Genomic DNA, 25,314 nt, shown 5'->3' on the forward strand with positions numbered 1-25,314 from the left:
GCCTTTTAAGAAACGTGCTATTTAGGCATAAAATAATGTCATTGTATCTATACTTGCATAGCTTATAAATTATATCTTATAATTCCACAGGTAAAAAGCAAGTTTTTACCATTGTCAATAACAAAGTCAATGTAGCTGTTCCAGAGGGGCCCTCCTTCCTTACCAAAACTATTCCTAGCAGAGTCCTGATCTCTTCATGGTTACCAGTTTGGCAGAGCAGAGCAATGGGTGGTGGTAGGTCAGATGGAAAAAACATAACCCATTTCTGGGTGCCAGACTTGACTTGACATGGTGACAGGAAAGTGATTTTTTTAAATTTATAAACAGAACAAACCATATATAAATAGAATCAATGGCAAGAATTTTGGAACCTCAAAATGTAATCTCTTATGAGCAAAACATACTTACTGTTAAAACTATGCATTTTCTTCCAAAATCATTGGTTGTTATATGTCCTTCAGCATTTTATTATTCAGGCAAAATATTAGAATGAGAGAATATATAGTTCTTCACTTTTCGAAGTATATGAAAGAAAGTTTTGTTAAAACCTCATATTTAAATTCATTCATCTTGTACAGTGCTTAAACTAGTAATTTTTCAATAAATATTACTTGAATGAATCATATGTCCCAGGGAATATACAAAATGCCATAAACTGCCAATGAATAAACCAATATGGTATTTTATCTTGTTTTATACTTGTGCTAAAATTATTTTCCATTTATTGGATTCTCTGTACATGGGGTCTGTTCTCTGCCTCTGGTACCCAACACTTTATTTTGTGATGATTTGACTGATTTACTCTAATCAAAACAGGGATTGATTTTGTGAAATGGTTAAGAACACTCAGTGGAGGAAGAATACTTGAATTTGAGTTTCAGCTAAACCATTAGGATAAAATGGAACAATTCATCTAAAGCATACCTATTTCAACACCTAGTGTATATTTAACCCTCAACAAATGTTTAGCTCTTATTTTGCCTCATAGTGCAAGATCACTATTAAACATTTGACATTTTACAACTTGCTGGTGTGTTTACTAGATATTTGTGTTAAAATGTGTATATATATATATATCCTCTTATAGAGTCAATCACTAATTTCGGGGTTCCTCTCAGGTCCTAAAAAATTAGAAAATCCCTAGGACAGAACCTAAATGGCATTCCTAATTGGAACACCAATGCCATCTAGTGGTCATATTTGCTAATGATGGGCTTTCTGGTGAACAGAAAAGTACATGATGAAAATATTTTGCTTCCACTTCACAGTGCTGTCTCTTATAATGAATCTCAGACATGCAGATGAGGTCTCCTATATATACACTACTCAACAAATAAAAAAAGTTTAAACAGAAATTCAGCAGACTGTGTAGAGAATTTACTTCCTAGTCCACAGGAAGCATATAGTTTAGCTCTCAATATAAACAACTACATAAAATTCTTAAGCAGCGTTATGACTATGAATTAGGGAGAAAATGAGTCCAGCTACAAATGAGACCATGAGATAGAAAGATGGGTAGAGTATTTACTTTGAGGAAAGATAATATTCTGATTTAGTGCAAAGAATCACGTCAAAGTAATGCACCTATAAGACTAGAAAGAGATGGAAAATAATCAAAATACAACACACATATGAAACTTTTAAAATAAGATACAAAAAAATTAGAACATAAGTTAGTAGAGATTTTTACTTCAAATTGAAAAGATTGGTGTGTAAACAGAGAATACTTGGAGACATACCTGCTCAGGAACTAATGAATCTTAGGTTTTGTTTCTTTACAGAAAAAAAACGTATATAAGAAGATCTTGGTGAGAGAACACTATGCAAAATGGAAAGTAGATATCTACAAAAATAAGTCTATTAAAACTTGTAGACATCCTGATACTGAGGATATCCAGGAAATATATATATATATATATATATATATATAGGTGCTTATCTGACAAGCTACTTGATAGAAACAAATAGTAAGTAAACTTTACTTTTTAATTAATAATATCTCAAATTTATTCCTGTTTTGTAAAATATTAGTTTAACTGACAGTGGTTTTCATTCTTTCCTAAGGAAAAACATTTTTGTTAAACTGAATTATCACAGAAGATGAAAATGAGGACCACTTAGGTCAATCAAAGTCCATGGCTTCCATAAGCGAAAGTTCACACTGTGAGCACCAAAAAACAGTCAAATTAGACCTCTTTTTTCATACCTCTTAATGATTTTGGTTGCAGATGTTATCAAGACATCCACAAAGTAGGCTATGTTCTTTAGTGTTGGTTACTGAAACAGCTGTTAAATTAATTAAGTCAGTATATTTTCCAAGTCTGATTAAGATATGTTTATTTCTGCTTTCACAAAACAGCTGTGATGTAAGTACTAAAACTGATGTTCTAAGAAATCCAAAATAAAATTAAAATCATCATATGTTGTCCAGTTCAAGTAAAAGTTTACTTTTGGATCTTCATGTTTTAGTTATATTCATAGGGAATACAGATGTATACTGACAATGCAAGATTAAATTTTATTTCTAAGGACTTTCATGTTTACATTTTTTAAACATATAACATAGGGGATTAAAACATCAAATGGAAAAATGTAAATGCTGAAAGTGACCACAATAAACCAAGCAGGTTATTCAAGAAGATTGTACTTGATTTGGTGTTTCCCTACATTTGTGGTACAATTTGTTGGTAAGTAACAGTAGTAATAGTCTCTTAACTAGAACCTAGAACCTTATTTGAGTCAAATGAGGAGAGGAAAGGGAGGGCCTGATTTAAAGAAAAAGGATCTGTAACACAAACAAGACAAAAGCTTAAAGGCAACTCAGCTGCTACAGATGTGCTGCATCTGCTCACTTGCCTACTGGGGACCAGGAGATAAAGAGATTAAGACATTTTACACAAAGATGGTTAGACAACAACATCAGATAAGCAACATGACAGCTAGGTCAAGGTACTGTAGCCACAGCATGGAGAAAATGACTCACTAAACCACTTAACCCACTTACAAACAATATTTTTAATTCATTTAATGTTCAAATGATATTTTATCAGGGTAGACAATGAGCTGGTTACTTTGAAAATGTCACTAACATTCTGAAATTGAGAGAAACAGGTGATCTTTCTAATAATGACCTTTTTAAAAGTAAATAGCATTGCAATTTTATAATGGGGTATGAATACCTATGACTTTTAAAGATAATTGTAAGAGCAGTATTTTAAATCCCTATGTTCACATGAGAATAAAATAAATGAATAGTGATGATGCATGTGGAAAGATTTGACAGGTACTTGGAAAACATGGGTTAGCTTGTCTCTTCTTGGCAGACCTCCTGCAAGAAAATTTTTGCTGCTTCTTTATGCACTGCTGTTTTTCTCTCTAATTTCAAACGTTCACCTGCTTATACCTGAACCCTGTGGATGTAATAAGATACAAATCACATGACCTATAGACCAATTTAAAAATCTGCAGCACAGACACACACACACACACAAATGCATTCCACGATAGCAAAATTTTAAATTTTTCAGAAAGCTGTAGAAGTCAGGCTCATACTCTCCATAGTCCATATATAGATGTTAATATAGAATATATGTAATACTAATATAGAATACCCAGTTGCATAATATTATAAAATTAAACATTTTTAATTATAAATGAAAATAAACACTCATGTCTTGCTGAAATATATCCATGTAACCTAGTCACCCTTACATTATGGCTTGAAATTAACATTCTAAATTTGAACTGACGGAAATAGACCTTACTATTCCTAATTAGCCAGATTCAACATCTCCTTTCTCTCCCTCTAAATTATCAGATAACCTCAAAAGGAAAAGTGCTCTACATCGCCTATTTGTTACAAAAATACCTTCACACCCAATTCCCATGATAATAATTGTCTTTATTGTAAAAAATATATATATGCCTTTAGATGATTTTATTTAAAATAATTCATCCACCTATATCATGTGGAACATAAATTTCCTTGTTCATGTTAACTGTGGGAGGTTACCACAAACATGTGACTGATAGTGTTTCCTTCCTTACATTGGCTACTACCTTAATGCTAAAGTTAGTGCCATTTTTAAGAAAATATAAATGAATTTTTCTGATTCAATCCCACTCCTGGCTTCCTATCTCTCCTACTATCTATCATTTTATCCTATGTCTTGATTTGACTAACCTGCATTTTTCATTAACTTTTAAAAATTTTAACAAGCCAGCTTAAATCTTTTCTGAAATGATAGTTGAAAGAAAATATATGAATTATATGAGGTAATGATACAAATGCCAAAATTATCAAATCACTTACAATATAAAGGTATTGAGGAAGTAAAGAAACTATAAGCAGGCTCGTCTTCTCTTATCTTTTAAGGCTGAATGTGCTCAATTATAACAAACATTTAAAGGCAAAAACCTCATTGCACAATTTAAAAAAATGCTTTAAGCTCTTAGACTTTGAATCTGATTTGTGGTATATTTAAAGAGGTTATAAAAGTCCTGGTGATTCTCTCTGTGAGCCAACAGCCTAACACAGGAGTGGAGCTAGTGAAGCAGAGAAAAAACCCAGAGAAGTCAAATCTCAGCAACAATCCCTCAGTTAACACATAAAGAAAATAACCTAATTACTGGAAAGCAGGAAAAAGAAAATAAAAAGTGTGGAAGAATAGAGAAGCATTAAATGTGAACACACAAATCTGCCTTTGCTATGGAACAAGAAATCAGCCTAGCTCCTGAGGGTGGCCATTAAAAGCAGAGACTGGGTGTGCATACATGTGTGGATGAATGAGAAGCCAAGAAACAGGAAAAAGACTAATTTTAATTACCAGGAAAGCAAGAGAAACTACACAGACCTAGTGGGAGGAAGGCTTCGAGCTACAGGCTGCATGGCATTGTACTCTCCTTGCCAATTAGAGCCCGTCAGACCCCAGTCGCCTCAGTGCAGGGTCAGGCTGGACTCAAACACACATGAAAACCAGACACCGACCGACACGGGGTGTGACCTGAGGCTCCCGCACAGTCTCCGTACATAGACGTGCAGAAACAGGAGGCCGTGTGGGGGATTTCTTTTCCATCCAATACAGGGGCTAGTCGCGCTATCTATGGAAATCCACTGCCCTGGAAATGTAGTATCCTTTTTGTAACAAACACTCAACCCCAAAGGAAGCGAGAGAATTTGAGAATGACTCCGAGACTGAGGGAGGAAAAGTCGAGGGGAGGGCTCGCAGAACAATAGCACTAAAGCTGCCACACTGTGGATTTACTACCTGTGTTATTTTTCCACTTACATCCATGGTGATAAAACATTTCAGAAACAGGGGCTGCTGTCTGAGAGCAAGGGGACTCCTGCCTTAGCTTGCTCAGGACTGACACGGGGGTCAAGGAGGCATAAAAACAGTCCAAGAGCCTGATCGTCCTTAGATAAAACTCCAAGTGTCTGAACAAAGAGGAGTGCTTCCCAGCCAGGACGTAGGGAGAGTCTCCAAAGTGACAAGTCCACCGCCAGCCACGCTCCGGGAACGCACCGGCCGCCCGGGCTCCGAGCGCCGGCCGGGGTCGGAATCCGGAGGAAGACCCGCGGCTGCGGGCCCGCCGGGGCCGGACTCCGGTCCGAGCTCTCGCTCCCGCGCCGTCCCCCGCCAACACGTCTGCTCGGTAGCCTACGCGGGCTCCATCCCGACAGGTCGCCGAGCGGAAAAGCAGGGGGGAGGGGAAGCCTCCGCACTGGGGCCAGAAGGGAAATACCGGTGGACTGCAGAGACGAGGACAGGAGCCTAGAAAACCTTTCTGGAGGCCAACAGACCTTTCAGCCCGGGGACATGCTCAATGAACCTTTTCAGCGAGAGGCAGTGAGGCGCAGGGCGCGGGCGACAGCGACAGCGACAGCGCGGGCGGGCGGGGAGGGGCGAGGGACCGCTCGGGGAAGGACACAGCCAGTCAGAGGCGCGGGGCGCGGGGCGCGCGGACGCATTGGAGGAAAACACTCGAGCCCCAAACGCACCAGCCTGGGGAGGCGCCGCACCTACTTCCCAATATAACCAACTACGGAGTGGGGGCGCGTAAGTGCGAGGAGGCGGCAGCCAAAGTGCCATTAAAGCTCGGGGCGGAAAGGATGAGTTACCTGGGTCCCCTCTTCAGGGAGATGCAGGGCAAGCCGGAGGATTCCCTCTGAATGATTAAAAACTCCGCAATTCTCTTCCGCCACAGGCTGGGTAGGACTCAAGGAACTGCTCTATCTGAACTGTGCTGACGGGCAGGAGGATGGGAGACAGGAATTGAGAGTCACAGAGGAAGGACAGGGGAGTCTGGCATCTCATTGGTAAGTGGCTGGCACTGCTTTGCCAGTGACTGCTGTCTGTGATTGTGCACTTCGTCTCCCAGGCACTTACAATTTTTGACACACTCGCTTCTGCAAAGCCATTTTTTTCTTGCCATGTTGCCAGAATTTAAAAACTGTAAAGAAAAGCTTCTTCTTCTTTTTTTTTTTTTTAATTTTTAACATGTATTTTTTTTCCCCCCTCTGCTGGAATTTTATGTGGGAAAAGTTAAAGCAAGAGTAACTATAACCTATTTGTTCATCTCATAATGCCATCCAAAATAAGAGTAAACAATTCCTACAAGTAAATGGCAAGGAAATAAATGCCAGGTGAGGGTAAGAATTTTTCTACAAGAGACCAAACGCTCAGAGAATGGAATGTGGTTCACAGACACTGAATGTTTGTCTTTTGATTGAGCAATACATTTGTGAGAAGAGAGCCCAATAACTGGGCATCTGGCAGTGCAATAACTTGTTAAAATTCAGGAGGGATGCTCTATAAGTGGAGTTCTATAAAGTTCCAGAGACCAAAGAAAAACCATACCTTGGGTTATGCTGTGGTGTTTTCTAAATGTTGTGTAGGAATGTGATAGATTTTTTTAAAGAATATAAAAATATGTTTAGACATCCTTATTGAGGTGTTTGTTGAAAAGTGGAAGAGAATATTAATTTGCATAAATATGAATATAGTGTACAGAAAGCTGAGAATTACTCTGACAATCTCAAAATGTTTTAATTGTTTAACTTTATTTTGGAAAAACAAGAACCCACTAAATATTTTTGAATTATTTTATTTTAAACTCTTATAATCTCTTTAGCATGAAAAATACAATACATTGTGGTAATTTAAATGCAGATTTGGAAGCAAAAACTTTCAAACTGTTGTATGTGAAATGCCATACCTATATTCAATCCATCTGTATTTTTTTTTCTAATTGAAAAGATAGAATAATTTAGAGATAGTACACTTCCACCTTGATTCTTAACTTTAACTGTGGAAATAAGGATGAAAGAAGTATGAGGACACTAGCATTAAAAAAATGTAGATAAATAAATAGTAGGTCAAATTTAAAAATTAATGAAGGTATAATTACTATTGAACTGTAGCAGAGCTACAGAAATACTTGTGACTGTCATAGCAAGCTCGAAGGAATTCATCATGATTAATGTTGTGACCCTAAATATAAAAGAATTAGTAATAGCTAGGTCATTATTTTTTTTCCCAAGGGCCTATAATCAATTTTAAGCAACTTATGAATATTTCTTTGCATTTTTCCTACTTCATATTCAAATTATAGTAAGTTCTATGTGAATCATATTGAATCTCAAACTTGACAGGGTTTGTTTCCTATGACTCAACTGGGGGGGGGGAACCTCCAAAACAGTTTGACTATGTAAGAATAAGTGACAAAGCAAATGGTTAAAAAATAAAGATATTACATACAAAGACCAACTGAGTCTAGTGAGGGAAACAAAACACAAAATACAAAAAAGTGAAATAAAGGAAGTGTGACATAAAAAAATGAAACAGAATTTGGAAAAAAATAAGTGGAATGTGGTGAGATGATATTAAAGCATATTTGAAATACACAAATATTTGAAAATCGGTGAAATGTTTATTAAAATATAAGTTTTGTTTTTGTTTTTGTTTTTGCTGGAGTTAGTGGAGACTTTAAATTGTTCTAAAGTTTAACACTTCTGAAAACTAAGAACTGAGAAAAACTGCTAATTTTAATTTTTTCTTTGATTTCATACACAATTGAAGGAAAGTTAGAATTCTCAAAGTTAGAAAAAAGAATATTTACCCTGATAGATTAACTAAATGTCAGACCTTGTCTATAAATTCTGAGGCACATATTACACCATAGTACATTTGTAAATAGATCTGGGAAAGTACAGTTGTGGAATTTTTTACATGGATCGCTGAAATACCTCAGTGTTTCCCTACCAAAGCAATCCTTCAAATATGAGGTGGTTTGAAATCTTTATTAGGTTAGCAAGATTAACTAAAATCAAATGTGAGCCCACACATAGGCTGTTTATTTAACAAAATGATTTAAAAATTAGTTGTTTGTACACGTTTACTTCAATTTTATGGGCCTGATTAAGTAAAACTGTTCATTAAAATGTTTATTAAAATGACTAATAGCTACTCCTTTAAATTTATTTTTTATTTAACAGTTTAGAAAACCTTTACCTCCTTTAGGTTAGAGGTTAGAGTGTGGTTTACTCTCAAAACTGATTTAGTGATAAGGACCAGAGGGTGTCAGTAAAGGGTAGAGGGCTCTCCAGATGAAGAAAGTAAGGGGATGCTATGCTGGCCAAGTCATTTTGGAGTTTGTCTTACTTCTAGAGAAAACAAAAGGTGTATTTTTGTGAATTAAAAAAAAAGAAAGAAAGAAAAGAAAAAGAAATTTGTCTAGATGGCTATAATAGTATAAAGATGATCTGACATTTAAGTTCCATTGACTAAAACAAGTTTTATAGCAGCACTTAGTGATCCCCATTCATCAAAAATTAATTTAGGATTTTATGAGGCCAAGATATTTAAAATGTGCTTTGCTGATTTCATCCTACGACACATATTTTGATTAACTATAGAGTCTGTGAATTGTCTGTTTTTTTTTAAATACATGTTTTCTTAAAATTTTACTAAGAGATTGGCAATTTATCTTAATTTCAACAAGTCATATACTTATATAATTCGGTGTCTTAAAACTCTGACTTCAAGATCTCAGATTTATTTATCCCTTTTTTATTACTGAAGATACAAACATAAAATAAAAGATGTGTGTATTTCTAGCAAGATACTTCTTTGATCAGTGTTTTAAGTCTGTGCTTATATGTCATATGAACTTCTTAGCACTTTATAACAGGAAAGAGGCTGATCGGAAGCTCAAAGCAGTAAAATCTTTGCAGAGGTCTATTTTCTGAGCATTTGTAATCAATAATTCTGCATTAGAGAACGATACATTTTAAAAAGTAATTAACTATATAGAACTCCTTAATATAATATTTAGGATTAAAAACTATGATGAACTATGTCCCATCTCCCTACCTATGCCCAATTAATTTCTCCTTTTATAATTTTTTTGATATTCAAATGTATAATGTTAGATCCTGATAGAAAATAAAGTATTAATGTAGTTTTATGAGCTTTCCTGCAGGTATACCTTTATGGTTTGGACTCTAAAATATGGATATGCTTAAGGGTTAAAGTAACTATTCTAAACTTTATCCAAAATTATTAATTGTATATCTGGGCAAGGAGGGAAATGAAAGTATTTTATTTATGAGTGATCAAAAACTCTCTTTTGCAACCATCAACAGGAAAAGTATAATTATATACATAAACATTTTATGGGGCTGGGGGAGGAATCTGATGCTTATCATTTTTATAGCTGTTAAATGCTCAAAAGATGATTTCATCTCCCATTGTGATCCAGTAGTAACTATAGCATAGGGAGCTTAGGAAGAAAAATTATGTTGATCACTTAGGTGATGAAGGGTGTATTAAAATTTTCTTCCTATCATAATATTGGCAGAAACATTCATTATGAACCTAAAAACTAAGGGCTTCTTACTAAGAGAAATACTATCACAGGATAATTATAGTTTTAATGTGTTTGGAGCGATAAACATATTTTTTTTGTTTTATTTTATTTCTTTTCAGTGTTCCAGAATTCATTTTTTATGCATTTTCAGAAAGATTTCACTAGTTTTAGGAGTTTGTATTTATAAGAAAACTAGTAGAAAATGTGTATTTATTGGATGAAAAATTTACTTGTAAGTATATAAAATTTCATCTTTATTTCCTTATATATTTAATTTCTTATTTATAAGTAATAAAAAATTTTCTGAAGCTAAGCCAAATATAATATAAACCAAACACAAATATAATTTTCATTCTCTCAGGGTCTCCCACTTCAACTTTTTATAAGTATTCACTTTTCAATTATGTTATCTTTGCTGAGATACTATTGTATTTTATAGTCTCAGAAATGACAAAATTAGATTAAATCCTTGGTGATTAAGATGAATACTAATTGGAAGACACAGGTGAGTGACAGTAGGAATTTTAAAAAGACCTTGTTTTCTAGAAATAAATTTTTATGTAATTTATATTTCATGATCATTAATATGAAACTGTTGCCTGTGCACCTATAAAAATTAAAGTCCCTCAAATATTTCTGAAATTATTAAAAAATCTCTTATATTGAATCTTGTTAGATTCTGTGTTTTGCCTTCTTGTGTTAGGTTGAAGCTTTCCTCTTCATATTCTTTACCAAAAGATATAGAATAATCTCATCTCTTGTATTCAAAAATTAATAAAACAATTTGTTAGTGATCATTAGTTTTTTTCTAATTTTGAGTATATTTTGTGATAGGAACTTCATAAGCCATATCATTTGTAATTGAATTAAAACTTTAAACTTCATAATTCAATTTAATACTCTTTGTCTTTCAATACTGGTATTCTAATAGCAATATGTGAGCTAGTGAATTAGTTTCTAATCCTAAAATAACTATCTCATTAAAAATAACCACAGATCTCATGAGTTACTGATGATATAAATTATCAGGACACCTAGGAAAAAGTGACAGAATAATATGATTTAGTGTTGGAAGGAGCCATACAGAGTTTGTATTTTCACATATTATCACAAAGAGTAATAAACAGAGATATAAAGATGTGAAATGACCTGTTCAACATTACTTTTAATGCAAAAAAATAGAATTAGAACTATAACTCTTCTTTTAAATTTCTGAGTCAGAGCTTTTTATAGTTTATAAGTCTTATTATTTTTATATCTATCAAATCAGGATTAGGACATCATATTTATAATTTCCTTGTTGCTATTGGTGACCTGTAAAACAGTGTCTTTTAGAATTAGAAAATTTAAAATTGAAATATGTTAACTCATAGGAAATAGCTATACTCATATTCTCTTAACCAAGAACTGAATATCCAGACAATGTAATTGCTGGATATAAACTTCTTCATGATGAACATAGTGTGCACTCAACAGTTAAATAGGAGATTTTCAACAGTTTCAGTTAAGAAATCCAGGAACTTAAGTAAGAAAAGAAATATAATTATTTTTCCACTACATACCTATAAAAGACTGTCCATATTGTTGATGTTGGTGGTTAATACTTTCTTCTCCTTGATTGGCAGTTTTGGTGGGGGTGGGGGGTGTTTGTTTTTCTTTTTTTCAGTATTACATGTTTAATGGGACACTAAAATGAAATAGAAAGTGAGAAGTCAGAGTGAGTAAATGTTCCTGGGTATTGGCAAATGTGTTAAAATTTAAATTGTGGGCTTCCTTAAGATAGTAATGATTTGGGAGAATTTAATAAAATGAGAAACAGGACATGAGTCTCTAGGAATTGGAAGTATTCTTATGAGTTTTAGAATTCAAATATCAACTTGTATAAAATCTCTAGTTTTACTGTTATAATACTAAAGGAAGTTAATACAGAACAAACTTGAGTCTGTAATAGTATTTAGTCTATCATTATATCTGAACCAAAGTTCATCTATTGTTTGATTTTAATAATGCAATATAATTATTTAAAGAATTAAGTCTGGGAAGAAAATTAGTTTCCACTCCAACATGTATTATAAGATATAAGCTTTAAATTGTCTGTCTACAAATATATTCTATTTTTGTATGAAGCACAATGCTGACCTAATTGTGGAAAGCAATATTGAGATATATAGACCATGAGCTAAAAAAATTATCTGGTAGAACTGAACATAGACTATGGAATGAGCATAGTGCAGTTCAAGTGGAAAGGCAGTTATACAGTGCTGGGTTTCTAATACATCATTATCTCTCAAACCTTTCATTGTTACATATGACATGAGAATTTGTGTGTGTGTCCATATGGGCTGACTTTATATTTTAAGACTCTCATTTCCTTCAAATACTGAATATTTAATGGTGACAAGTATAGTAAAGACGTCGTAAAAGACTGTGGCTAAAACGATTAATGTCTAATCTGAATTTTTTTACCCTATGCATATATCCAGAATTTGCAAATAACTAGTAGAAAATGTAAAATATATTCTCAAAGTCCAATAAATAAGTGGTCCTTAATATTCTTTAAATTTTTACTTTTGGTATTTACTTACCTTCACCTTACTTTGACTTCTCCAGTATTTTCATAAAATAATAACCTTAGTAAGAAAGACCGGTTACTTAAGATTTAAATTAATTGATCTAGAATTTATTTTATGAATATTTACCTTATTAACAGTGTTTAAAAAAGTTTGGACCTCACTTGTTTGTTTCCCTTTTTTTTAAGGTGGTCTTGTTAGTATATACCTCAAAAAGTTGCATTAATAAAAAGTCATTTCTTCACATTTAAAGCCATGTCTACATTACTTAATGCACTCAAAAGGTCTAGTGTGTGCAGTTGTAGTTAAGTAAGAATATAAAGGGGGATAAATAGTTTATGAGCTGGTGGAGGAAATAAGCACATAGGGTGAATGTAATTCAATGTGAAATGTGCAGTGATAAAGTTATATAAAGCTAAGATGCAAATGTTCAAAATGTTCTTTTGGAGACTGCTGTTAGTTTTCTCCTACTGAGTCTTTCCAGGTTGGAGTATTTCATGCTAGCCTTGGTTCTTTAATTGCTGCATTTACTTCCTACTGCCTAAGTTATTTTGAAGTAACTTTGATTCCAAGACTCACCTAACCACTTTAAATGAATGCTGTGTTTTTCTACATCTCATTATAGTGCTAACTTTAGTATCTTAGAAAGATCTCGTCTCTGATGATACAGTTGAATCTGAGGTAAAATGAAGGTGGTTTGCTTCAATGCTTTGAAAAGATACCTTTCTTATATGTGATTATAAATTAGCTTGATTTCTTTCAGTTATTAAGTATAGAATATTAATGGTGCTGTAAAGCTTATCTTATGGGGTTGGATTAACTGCAAAGCTAATGCTGCTTTACTTACACAGCCCCTTCTGATAGTAATAGTAATATTAGTAGCACCAGAGCAGTAGAAAACATGTTTTTAAACACTATTTTGATCATTATAACAAAATATCTAATATAGGAGCAACAGTATTCATTAGGGGATTTGGTATTTGAATTGTAGGGTTCAGTCATGGTTCCACAACTTGTTAGCTGTTTAATCTTGGAAGAGTTCCTTAACCTTCCTTTACATGCAAAATTAAGATAATTAATGTCATGCAGTTTTGATAATATTAATATGTAAGAAAAACAACACAATTTTCAATGACAAAAATGGCAGTGTTAGAAACAACAACAACATAAGTTTGGGAAGAAAATTTGTTTTCACTCCAGTATGCATTGTAAGATATAAGATTTAAGTTAGCTGTCTACCAAAATATTCTATTTTTATATGAGGCACAATGCTGTCCTGATTGTGAAAAGCAACACTGAAATGTATAGATTGTGGGCATTGAAAGATTATTTTGTGTATCTTATTTTTTATTAAAGTAATTTACTTAGAAGAGCATTCCTTACAAAATTAGTGTACACAGTGCCACTTATTTCTGGCAATCCAAAGGAAGTAAGAGGTTTCATCTCAGACAATGAAGAGGTGGAAAATTGTCAGTCCTAAAACAACTTGATAAGAAACTTAAGAAAATGTACTGGTAGCCATAATTATTGATATTGATCAAACATTCTGAAGACATTGGAGGAACAAAAATAGTCATTTTAGGGATGGATTAAACTGATTCCCCCAGACAAAATGAGAAGTACTAAGACTTGAAGGAAGTTTCAATTATGAATTGGCAAAGACCCTTTTCAGTTGGTGGGAAGAGAAGCAGAAGTGAGACAGATGTATAGAAGGAAGCAGGAAAATAAATTGAGGTAAAGAAAAAACTTTCTAGGGACACCTGGGTGGCTCAGTGGGTTAAAGCCTCTGCCTTCAGCTTAGGTCATGGTCCCAGGGTCCTGGGATTGAGCCCCACATGGGGCTGTCTGCTCAGCGGGGAGCCTGCTTCCCTTCCCTGCATCTGCCTCTCTACCTACTTGTGATCTCTCTCTGTCAAATAAATAAATAAAATCTTTTTTTAAAAGATTTAAAAAAGATTTTATTTAATTTGACAGAGAGAGATCACAAGTAAACGGAGAGGCAGGCAGAGAGAGAGAGGGAAGCAGGCTCCCCGCTGAGCAGAGAGCCAGATGCGGGACTCAGTCCCAGGACCCTGGCATCATGACCTGAGCCGAAGGCAGTGGCTTAACCCACTGAGCCACCCAGGCGCCCTAAATAAAAATATTTTAAAAAAAGAAAAATCTTTCTAATGCAAAGAGAGAAGTTAAAATATATCAAATGAGATGTAAAAGATTCTGAGAGACACATGAAGAATTGGGATCTATCAAAACCATGATGATAATTAGTTCATTTCAAGATTAGATAGCATTTAAAATGAGGTTCAGCCCCAGTTTTGCCCCTGTGACTTGGGAAAGTCAATTCCTCAGTTTATTAATCTCTTAAGCAAGAGAGTTAAAATCAATAAACATAAAGGATTGTCTCTGTGATGGGGAGTTAATCCACAGTAATTCAATGATCTTGTGTGTTGTGAGATTTTGATAAGGGAATAAAATGGAAAGAAACAGAATTGTTGGCATTGACAGTTAAGTCTAGGATACATTCCACCAAACAGAGATAATGAGAAAAGAGATCCCATTCAAAATATCTGGAGAGGCCTTGGAAAGAGCCTGGATTTGTTACTACTACTCAGATTTCATTCTCATTCAACAGCTTCCCAGTGTTTCCCAGAGAAATCCAAGAACCTTTCCAAGCTTCTGCTTCTTTCTTTGTAAAATAATGATATTAATTACTATTTTACAGGGTTTTTTTTGTTGTTGTTGTTGTTGTTGTTGTTTTCTTTGTAAGAAGGAAATTAAACTGTGTGGATTTAGGAATCGAAATCATTTCCTTCATATATTTAGGTATGTTTGCTTACTTTTTTTTTTTTTTAGTGCTTAGGTTCAAGAAATACACAGAGACAAAAGTCATTTGAATCTTGTATAAATACATATAAGTACAATCAGTCCAGTTTTCCAAATATAAGGAAAATCACTTATTTTATTAGCACAAGCTTGTAAATTTAATGATAATGAAATGTTTCTTATCTTTTCATGGTCTTATTTCATTTACACATATTTAAAGAGATTTCCTGTTTTGGGCCTTTTTATTATATTGTGTTTTGCTTTGTCTGACAAAGGAAGTCTCTAATGTCCTTGTACAGAATTATTTAGAGCACCGATTATATTTTGGTAGGAGAAGAGATGTTCAGCTATTCTTTTTGAGTACCATGTGATTGCAAAATGCTATAGATATATTCATTTGAAAATAGTAAGTTCCTCTGATTATTTTCTTCTTTCATGTTTATTGCATGTTTTGTTACTTAAAAAATAATTTTATGAAAGTGGCTCATGCTGCAAATATTATATCTAACACAAACTCATCAGAACAAATAAAAACTATAATCTTTTAAATTGAAAATTGTCAATAGATTTTACAGGAAACATAAAAAGATTTCATTTCAGTTTGCAAACATTTTACGGATTTTTTTCCTACAAGTAATGTTTAGATATAATATTTTGGCTTGTCTAGTATGGCAATAAAGTTATTAAGTAAGCACATTTTATGATTAATATGGTGAATTATATGCAAATTTATATATATATATATTGATGCTTTGTACATGTACAATCAATCAAAATCTTCCTCAAATATTTACCAGTTATTTTATGATTGCAGAAAATTTAACACAGTAAAAAAAAAATGGAAGAAACAAAACTCACAAGAAAAATAATCTTTCAAAAAAAGTGTATAAGACTATACTGGTTATTGAGGAAGAAAGGAAGGTGGAGAAAGCCACAAAGCTGACAGGAGAGGGAGCTGGTAGAAAGGAATTTTACACTGTTCTATGAGGAAGTGGTTAAATAAGTATTCATAACATGAAATACTTAAAAAAATAAAATGACCAGAGTTGCTATTTCACCTGAAGCAAAGGTGTCTTTTTATCTTTCCTGCATGTGTTTGTCTTATAAGATAAGGCTTTAGATATAAATGCATAGTTGATTTTGCCAGATTGCATATTGAAATACCATTTATTCAAAAATATATAGTTGCTCTCATAAGTATTAATTTAGGAGAAAGAAATGACAGTGTTCTCATTCTCATTACTTTTCTTCTTTAGGTATTCTGCATAATCAAATGTTTCCTACATATGAAAACTTCAGTAGACGTTTTAAAGTTAAGACAATTGTCTTGATTTATTTTCAAATTAGCTACCTTTTCTAAATGTGATCTTTATTTGGCTAAATGTTTGTCTTTAGTTAATGTTTAGGTAAATGGTCTGAGTTCAATTTATTTTTTATAGGAAGAAATTACTCTTAGTTTCTTTAGCCTTTAATTTCAAACATATTAGGGTAACTCATGTTTTCTCATGAAGAAAAGGAAAACTCAAATAACAAATAAATATATCTTCTTGTCTAGCTTTTCTCCTAGGTAAATAATACATCGTTTGAAGGAGTAATCTAAAGAAGCATTTTTTAGAGGTATTACTTTCCAATAACAAAGGAAAATTATAACTTTTTTCCCCAACCATTCATTGATAAAGAATGGAATGCTAAGATTGACTTTTAATATAATTCTGAGATACTTTTGGTGAGATTTCAAATGATTTGCTCTGTTGGGATTTTGTCAGCCTGATAACCACAAAGCAGTTAGCACAAGTCAGAATCTTAATCAAATGAATACTGTTGTCATCATCTCTTTGTTTTATCCTAACATTGAATTGACAATGAACAGTATAAATAATATAAAGAAGGCTGAATCTCTGCCCTGAAGTTTCTTCTACTTCTACCCTTCAGAAGTAGCCATCTTCAACAGGCTTTGGTACATGCATCCTTCCAGAAAATGTTGTATCTTTACTTTTTTTTTCTTAAAATAATTTTGGGTGTCTACATAACAATTCAGAAGGTATATATATAATTTTTGAAGACTGTAAGGGCACCTGGGTGGCTCAGTTGATTAAGTGTCTGCCTTGGGCTCAGGTCATGGTCCCAGGGTCCTAGGATAAAGTCCTGCATCCTTCTCCCTGCTTGGAGGAGAACCTGCTTCTCCCTCTCCCCCTGCCTGCCACTCCCCCTACCTGCCACTCCCCTTTCTTGTGCTTTCTCTCTCTCTGTCAAATAAATAAATAAAATCTTTTAAAAAATGTTTTTTGAAATCTGTGGACTATTTCATGGTAAAGATATAAATAATTATCTTAAAATTATCAATCAATTTTTATATGTAAAGTAAAATGTGAAATAAAAATTCTTATATATGTATTTTTATATGAGTAAAAGTAGATCTAGAAGTAAAATTGCCAAGTCACTGAGAATGTGCTTTTAAAATTTTGGTTTTACTGTCAAATTGCTCTCCACAGGGTTGGTTCTCGTTAGCACTCCCACCAACAGTGTTTTTAGAATGTCTAACTCTCCATATTTTGAACAGTATCTTATGTTTATAAAATATTTCTTAATCTTATATTACTACTTATCCCCAACTTAACTCCATTGAGTTCATTTTTTTCTTATTCCCTTGACATTCTAACTGAAACCTAGAAACAAATAGCAACAAGAAGTCAATTAAAAATGCTTTGAGTCATTGTTCAATTTTCTAGGAAATAAAATGCACATTGTGAAAAGTGAGAGATATTTATATAAATAACAACATTTTATTTCCCCTCCACTGCATGCAACAGATAAGTGGGGGTATGAAAAAGAGAAAACAGTTCTACTTGGGTAAAGCAGAAAAGGCTTCAAGCAAAGAAAAAATTCTGTATAAATTAAACTTCTCATACTCAAATGAACCTTCTAAATCTTACCCAGCACTGGTTCAGGGCATCTGTCACTAGAATAACAACTATAGACTTTTTAAAATTGTTTTACAGCTAATTATAAGATGATTTATAATGAAAAGGAATATTTTATGATGAATGGTGATATACCATACACTATGTTTGAATTTCACCATTGAATGAAATCACAAGTAGCGCTAAGTAAAATGACCCAGCTATAATTAAAATAAATTGTAAACTTAATTCTTAGTTCTAGTTATCATATAAAATTCCATTTCAATTGAACAAATTAATAACTAGCTAAAATGTCATAGACTTCTAACAAGATACCAAAGTTAGTATAAGAATAAATAATTAGGGGTGCCTGGGTAGCTCAGTGGGTTAAGCCTCTGCCTTCAGCTCAGGTCATGATTCCAGGGTCCTGGGATTGAGCCCCACATTGGGCTCTCTGCTGGTGTAGGGAGCCTGCTTCCCTCTCTCTGCCTGCCTACTTCTGATCTCTCTGTCAAATAAATAAATTTAAAAAAAAAAAACCTTTAAAAAAGAGAAATCAATAATTAGGGGTTCCTGGGTGGCTCAGTCAGTTAAGTGTCTGCCTTTGGCTTAGGTTGTTTTGCCTGGGCCCAGGATAAAGCCCTGCAATGTGCTCCCTGCTAAGAGAGGAGCCTGCTTCTCTCTCTCCCACTCCCTTCCCCCTGCTTGTGTTCTCTCTTTCTCCATCAATTAATAAAATCTGAAACAAAAGAATAAATAATTAACTTAAAGCTGAAAAGACATTTCTTGTATCTTTTCAATATATAGTTTTTTAAATGTTCTTAAATAATTTTTTTTGGTACCTAGTTTAAAATAAAGCATAATGTAGAATTTGAGAAACAAAACAAATGAACAAAGACGAGAGAGAGAGAGAGAGAGAAAGAGAGGCAAGAGGCAAAGCAAGAAACAGACTCTTAACTACAGAAAACATACTGATGGTTATCAGAGGGGAGGTGAGTGGGGAAATGGGTAAAGGGTGATGGAGATTAAAGGGTGCACTTGTGATCAGCACTGGGTAATGTATGGAAGTGTTAAGTCACTATATTGTACACCTGAAACTGGTATTACACTGTATGTTAACTAACTGGAATTTTAAAAAAACTTAAAAAAATAAAATAAAGTATAATTACCATGTTCTTAAAAATAATAGTTTAAAAATAATGTTTTTTTTCCTATTCTGGTGTGTATTTTGATAATCAGATTAATAATTGAGCTCATAAACTCAATGTCATAAGGTCATTAAAACACTGGCAATAAAAAAGAGTAGTAAATATATTTTAGGAGAATAAAAGAAAAGAAGGAAAATCCTAAAGCGTTCAATCCCCAAAAGCTAAAGGCATTTACAAGCTTTTCATCTCATTAACTATATTTAACTGTATTTATGCCTTGTGCTTCTTTCTTCTTTATCCTAAAATAACATTCTTTGGACCAGTTTCTTCCAAACAAGAAGTCTGTGTCACCAATAAGAAATGCTATTGAACTGCATAAAGGCTTCACATTGTAATTTTTTTCATGACTAGATAAACTCAGAAAAGCCAAGCTGCTGTTCATCGTATTCTTTCTGCCTCAGTAGAAAACACTGAAAGTAAAAATCAAATGGAAGACCAAGAATTCTTTTTGAAATTAGGGAAAAAGAGAATTTGCAGCTGTCAAAGACAAAAACACTAACTAGAATCACAAAAATTCCAAGGTGCACAAGTAAAGTTATCTTCTCATCTCTGAGATTTTACAGAATGGTGAGCAGTTACCCAATAAGAGAAAGGATAAGTTAATGTGTACACTTGCTGCAGAGCACTGCATCCAAAAGCAGAAAAGAAACCAATTGATAAATTAGCTTCTGTGGTCCTTGTGCTAAGAAATAGTGGGCCCGGAGAAATCAGCAGTACTCTACCAAATATTTAAAAGGAATGTTTCATGGCATCCTTAAACTTCTATGAAAACCAAGCAGAGATTTCTATGTTAAAAAATAAGTAGCATCTCAGAATATCAAGAAAAAACTCAAGTAAATTTCCTGTACCCACTGTAATTTGTTCAGCAATTAGAGGCAATGCATTTTTTAGGATGTCACTGTGGTGTGGGATTCAGCCTGCATTTGGTTTTATAGTTTCAAAAGGTATAAAATCAATGATAAGAAAAATAAGCCAACAAGTATTTGCTCAATAGCTGAAGAATGGAAATTTGGAAACACTGGGCTACCATTAACAAGGTACAATTCAGGGAAAATTACTGAAGAAAAAGTTGAAAGGTGATTAAGTAGGACAAATATATGTAAATTTTGAGAGAAAATAAGAAGATATCATTTGATAACTAGAACCAAAACCATTTTGTGTATATGTGTGTGTGTGTGTGTGTGTATTTTTTAATTCCAAGTACTATGAAAACTCAAAAACTGAAGGCATAAGAAATTATTAGACTTGAAAAACATTTCTATAGCAAAAGTTTATCATGAAAATAATTATATACCTTATATAAGATATAAAATGAATATTGTACCAGCCTGATTAATTAGCATAATCCTGATATTAGAAAATATTTGGTGTCATTATTTTAGGCTTTATGTTTAGCGATTAACTGCACTTCTTTTTTTTTTTTTTAAGATTTTATTTATTTGAGAGAGAGTGAACGAGAGAGAGTGCACACAGCCAGGGGAGGGGTGGAAGGAGAGGAAGAGGCAAACTCTCCACTGAGTAAGGAGTCCAGTGTGGGTCTCAATCCCAGGACCCAGAGACTTGAGCCAAAGGCAAATGCTTAACTAACTGAGCCATCCAAGCACCCCTGGACTTCTTTCCACACAGTTTAAATTTTAAAAACCTGAAGCTATAAAACTTCAAAGAAAAAATATCAAGAGGTCATATAAAAATAAAAATTAAAAAATGAGCACTATTCAATTCAGCCTGGATATTTTTGCTATTTACTATGTGCAAGGAAATCTGACATTTGTATGGAACAAACACATTTTTAAATATTAACAATATATGAAGTTCACTCTAAAGATAGATCAAAGTATCATGATATCCATTATTTATTTATTTGTTTTAAAGATTTTATTTATTTGAGAGAGAGAAAAAGAGGGAGAGGGAGAAGGAGACTCCCCACAGAGCAGAGGACCCCAAGGCGGGGGTCAGTTCCAGGACTCTGGAATCATGACCTGAGCCGAAGGCAGACACTTAACCAACTGAGCCACCTAAGCTCCCTACAATATCCATTATATAAATGGTTTGGCTGATCCATATATAGATATATTATATATGCATTGAGGTGCCTTTTATGGTAAAAAAAAAAAAGCTATCAAAAATCTGAAATACTTAATATTAACATTTCTTTAGTCACAATTTGAGAACTTATTATAAATTAAAAAAAATAAAACTGCAAAATTTAATTAATGCCCTTCCAGATAATATGATCATAATAATAATGAGCAATTTGGGAAAAACTGAACCATTCTAAGAAGAGAAACAAATGTAACTTTGGGGAAAAAAAAAAGAAAAGAAAAGAAACGTAACTTTGTTTTAACTTAAATTAGTTTTCTCAAATCTAAACCTCTCTTTCTCATTTCTTGTTTATTCAGTGAGAACACAAAACTTAGTAAGAAATGAGCCCTCCTAGGCCTTGAATTTTCAGAACAACAACTTATATTTCATGGAGTACTAACTCTATCATATTAGAATAATTAGAAAGTATACTATCCATACATCAGATGTGTTGTATTTAGCGAAAGAATAAAAAAGTATAATGCTTTATAATTAAGGAATGGTCATTTGCTGTAAATGAAAAAATAATTCAGGTTTCAAGGACATACCTTTGTTGAAGAATGGAAAGAGTCTAGCTTAAATGGTGTGGGGCTTGACACCAAAGGGAGCTATGGATCTTGAGAAATTTAAATATAAATGAAAATAGACTATAGGGAGAATGCTATTTTAGAAAGTAGCTAAAATATAGTTAGCATTTAATTCTTTAATGTAAAATGTAATATTAAATATTATTAACATTTATGTTTTCTACTCAAACTTCTCTAAGCCATAAAAAAAATGAAGAAAGGCAAGAAAAAAAATCCAAAGATTCAAAAAATATAAAAATATTTTTAAAATATTCAAAGGCAGGAAAATATTAAAATTTAGGTTCAAACTACTAAAGATCTGAATTTCTTTTTTTTTTTAAAGATTTTATTTATTTATTTTGCAGAGAGAGATCACAAGTAGTCAGAGAGGCAGGCAGAGAGAGAGAGGGAAGCAGGCTCCCTGCTGAGCAGAGAGGCTGTTGCAGGACTGGATCCCAGGACCCTGAGATCATGACCTGAGCTGAAGGCAGTGGCTTAACCCATTGAAACAACCAGGCACCCTGAAGATCTGAATTTTTAACACTGATTCAGAGTGACACCCAGAGTAACCTGTCTGTTCTCTCTCTCCCTTTCTCTCTCTCTTTCTCTGTCTCTCTCTCTGTCCCATCCATATGGAGAGAGAAAGGATGTACTATATATATATACATAGTATACATACTATTGTTTATAGTATTACTATCTAAGCTATTTTGATGTTCTGATGATCAATGGGACAATGTAGGAGAATTGTGTTAATATCTCGAAACATTGCCATCATTATGTATTTTTAAATGATTAACCACGGCAAGAAAAATATGAGTGAATTTAAATTTTTTTCAGTATACTTGAAACCTGAAAGGAATTGATATCAATAATAACAGCTAATACTTACTAAGGACTCACTTTTTTTCATAGCCTGTTCTATTCCAGTCTTCTACTCTAATTTGTTCTTCCTACTTGAGTAAAACAAAGATGTAATAAAATTATCACTATAAAGAAATGGTAATACATGAGACTGATTTTTATCCTTTAGTCTTGGCAAAAAACAAAAACCGGGGTTTGTGTGTTTTGTATGTGTCTTTCAGAATAAGGATATTTAGATTACAATAGTGAAATAGAAATTGTAAACTTATGTATAAGAAAAATCGATAATTTCATAGTTTTCTAAAAGCTCCAAAGTTCCAAAGGTACATATTTTTTTTTATATTGATCATGGGTACATCAGTTTCTAACAATTAATCCAGTAGAAGCTAATCAAGAGATTCAGCCATATAAGCAATGAAAATAACTTGTTCTCAATAGATCAGCTGTTCAGCTTTTGACTTTGTGAGATTTTACCCTAATAATCAGAAAGTTCTTAATAGGCAGCAATGCAAATTGTGGCACAGACTATTTTCATAACTTATACACAATTAAACAGTGTTCTATTTCTTCTTTGCAAAACATCACAGTTTTAGATATATTTTCATACAATTATTTAAATTTTAAATACTTGGAAAAATTTATTTGTACTTGTGAAAGAGTACAGCTTATGGGACTTGCACATGATTTGTGCAGTTATGTTAAATGTATCTAACATATTTGTAAAATGTGTATTGAAAGTTAATTATTTTTCATGCTGTTTCATTGGGAAAAAAACCCCAGCATATTTCATTTTTCCAAATGATAACTGAAAATAAAACAAGCTGTTTCACAGACATATACAGTTGTAAAGCTTAAAATAATATCATGACACTCTATTTAAAGCATTTTGGGATAACTCTCTCTTTTCCTTACATTTTGCCCAGAAGGTTTCACAGTCAGTGCATAAACAAAGTCTTAAAATGATAGTAAATCAGACTACTGATGTCAGTTTACAGATAAAATTGAAGGTGACCCAAGACACTAAATCAATGGAGTGATTTTAAGATCTGCTCTAAGAAAGTTCAGATACTACTATATAACCTAAAGCAGAACAAGGGTATCTTAATCCAAATGCCATATTATGAGCTGTGCTGGTGTCACACTGTTAGGATATCCAGTTATTTCAAATAAAACAAAAAGCATATTCAACAATATTAAACAAAATCAATATCAAAATGATTCACTTTTTTTTCCAGATTTTCAGGAATCATTCCTTTTAAGTGTTTACAAAATAAAAATCTTACCCAAGATCTTTATTTAAATATTTTCATATTAATTAGTTATGGCATAAGTTACCAGATAAAAGCAGATAGAAGGGCACCTGGGTAGCTCAGTCGGGTAAGTGTCCAACTCTTGATTTAAGCTCATGTCATGATCTGAGGGTTGTGGGATCCACCCTGCATGGGGCTCCATGCTGAGCATGGAGCCTACTTGAGATTCTATCTCTCCCTCTGCCTTTGCCCCTCCCCAATGCGTGCATGCACATGCTTTCTCTCTCAAAGAAAAAGATACAAATTGATTATTCATATGGCTAACATTTTGTGTTTTGTTGTCTCCTTTCTAAGTTCTAATATATCACATGAAATTTTCAGTTTGTCAACTCTTAAAAGACTACACTGTTCTGCACCTTCAGTTTGGCAAAGCCAGTTTCTTATTAATGAATGATACATCATAAAATTCTGTATCATTGTAAAAGGAATTCGAGAGGAATTTAATGAAATCAGTAGTGCCACTGTGGTAGTAGGCAACGATGGTTTCTAGTCCGCTGAAATTCACAAGAAATGCCTCATCCTACCATCTTCCTTAGTATGCTTATACTGTACAAAGTTGAACTGAAAGCCTATAATACCTTTTCTGCAAAGACTGCTAATTTTATGTAAATGCATGGTAAATTGTAATTTTGCTGCTGCTTCTACTGCTGCTGCTTTAATCTATCTCCCTCCCCTTTCTGGAAGAAATTTCAGAAACACAGTGGTAGCATGTACCACAACGGCTCTATGTAGTGGAAGATACTGGTTAACAATAGTAATGTTGCAGCCAAATCATGTGGGTTCAAAATTCAGTGCTTCCACTTGAATATGTTATATTCTCTTTGCCTCATTTTCCTCATCTGTAATGACCTGAATTACTTAGTAGATTGAAGGTGGCTTTGCACAATTGACTTAACTTTATTTGCATATTTACCTGAGCTACATAGAGAAAACAGAGAAGTAAATGCATGAGATATCAGATTTTCACAGAAATTCTCTTGCCACCTTTTGAAATATGACATAAATGGACTTATTCTCCTTTCCTGGTCACCCTGATTCCTTCATGGGCCAGTTACACCAGAAGTGTATCCAAATTTATTCATCATTGCAGGGTGAACACTTACATGAAACACATTAAAACACAT

At 33.4% G+C, this 25,314-nt stretch overlaps 1 protein-coding gene across 2 annotated transcripts in view; it reads left to right on the forward strand.

Annotated features, from left to right (window-relative positions):
- The first annotated feature begins 5,944 nt into the window (after nucleotides 1–5,944).
- The window catches only part of CNTN5 (contactin 5), a 1,359,165-nt gene continuing 1,339,795 nt past the window's right edge, over nucleotides 5,945–25,314 (forward strand). Inside the window, exons 1-2 of one of the 2 annotated variants that reach the window (XM_045080322.1) lie at nucleotides 5,945–6,059; nucleotides 6,208–6,319. The gene's annotated coding sequence lies outside the window, so the exon portion shown is untranslated. The other variant, XM_045080321.1, reaches the window with a different exon arrangement.

Source organism: Mustela putorius, unplaced genomic scaffold (assembly GCF_011764305.1).
Source record: "Mustela putorius furo isolate JIRA1106 unplaced genomic scaffold, ASM1176430v1.1 tig00000460_pilon_pilon_pilon, whole genome shotgun sequence".
Lineage (NCBI taxonomy): Eukaryota > Metazoa > Chordata > Mammalia > Carnivora > Mustelidae > Mustela > Mustela putorius.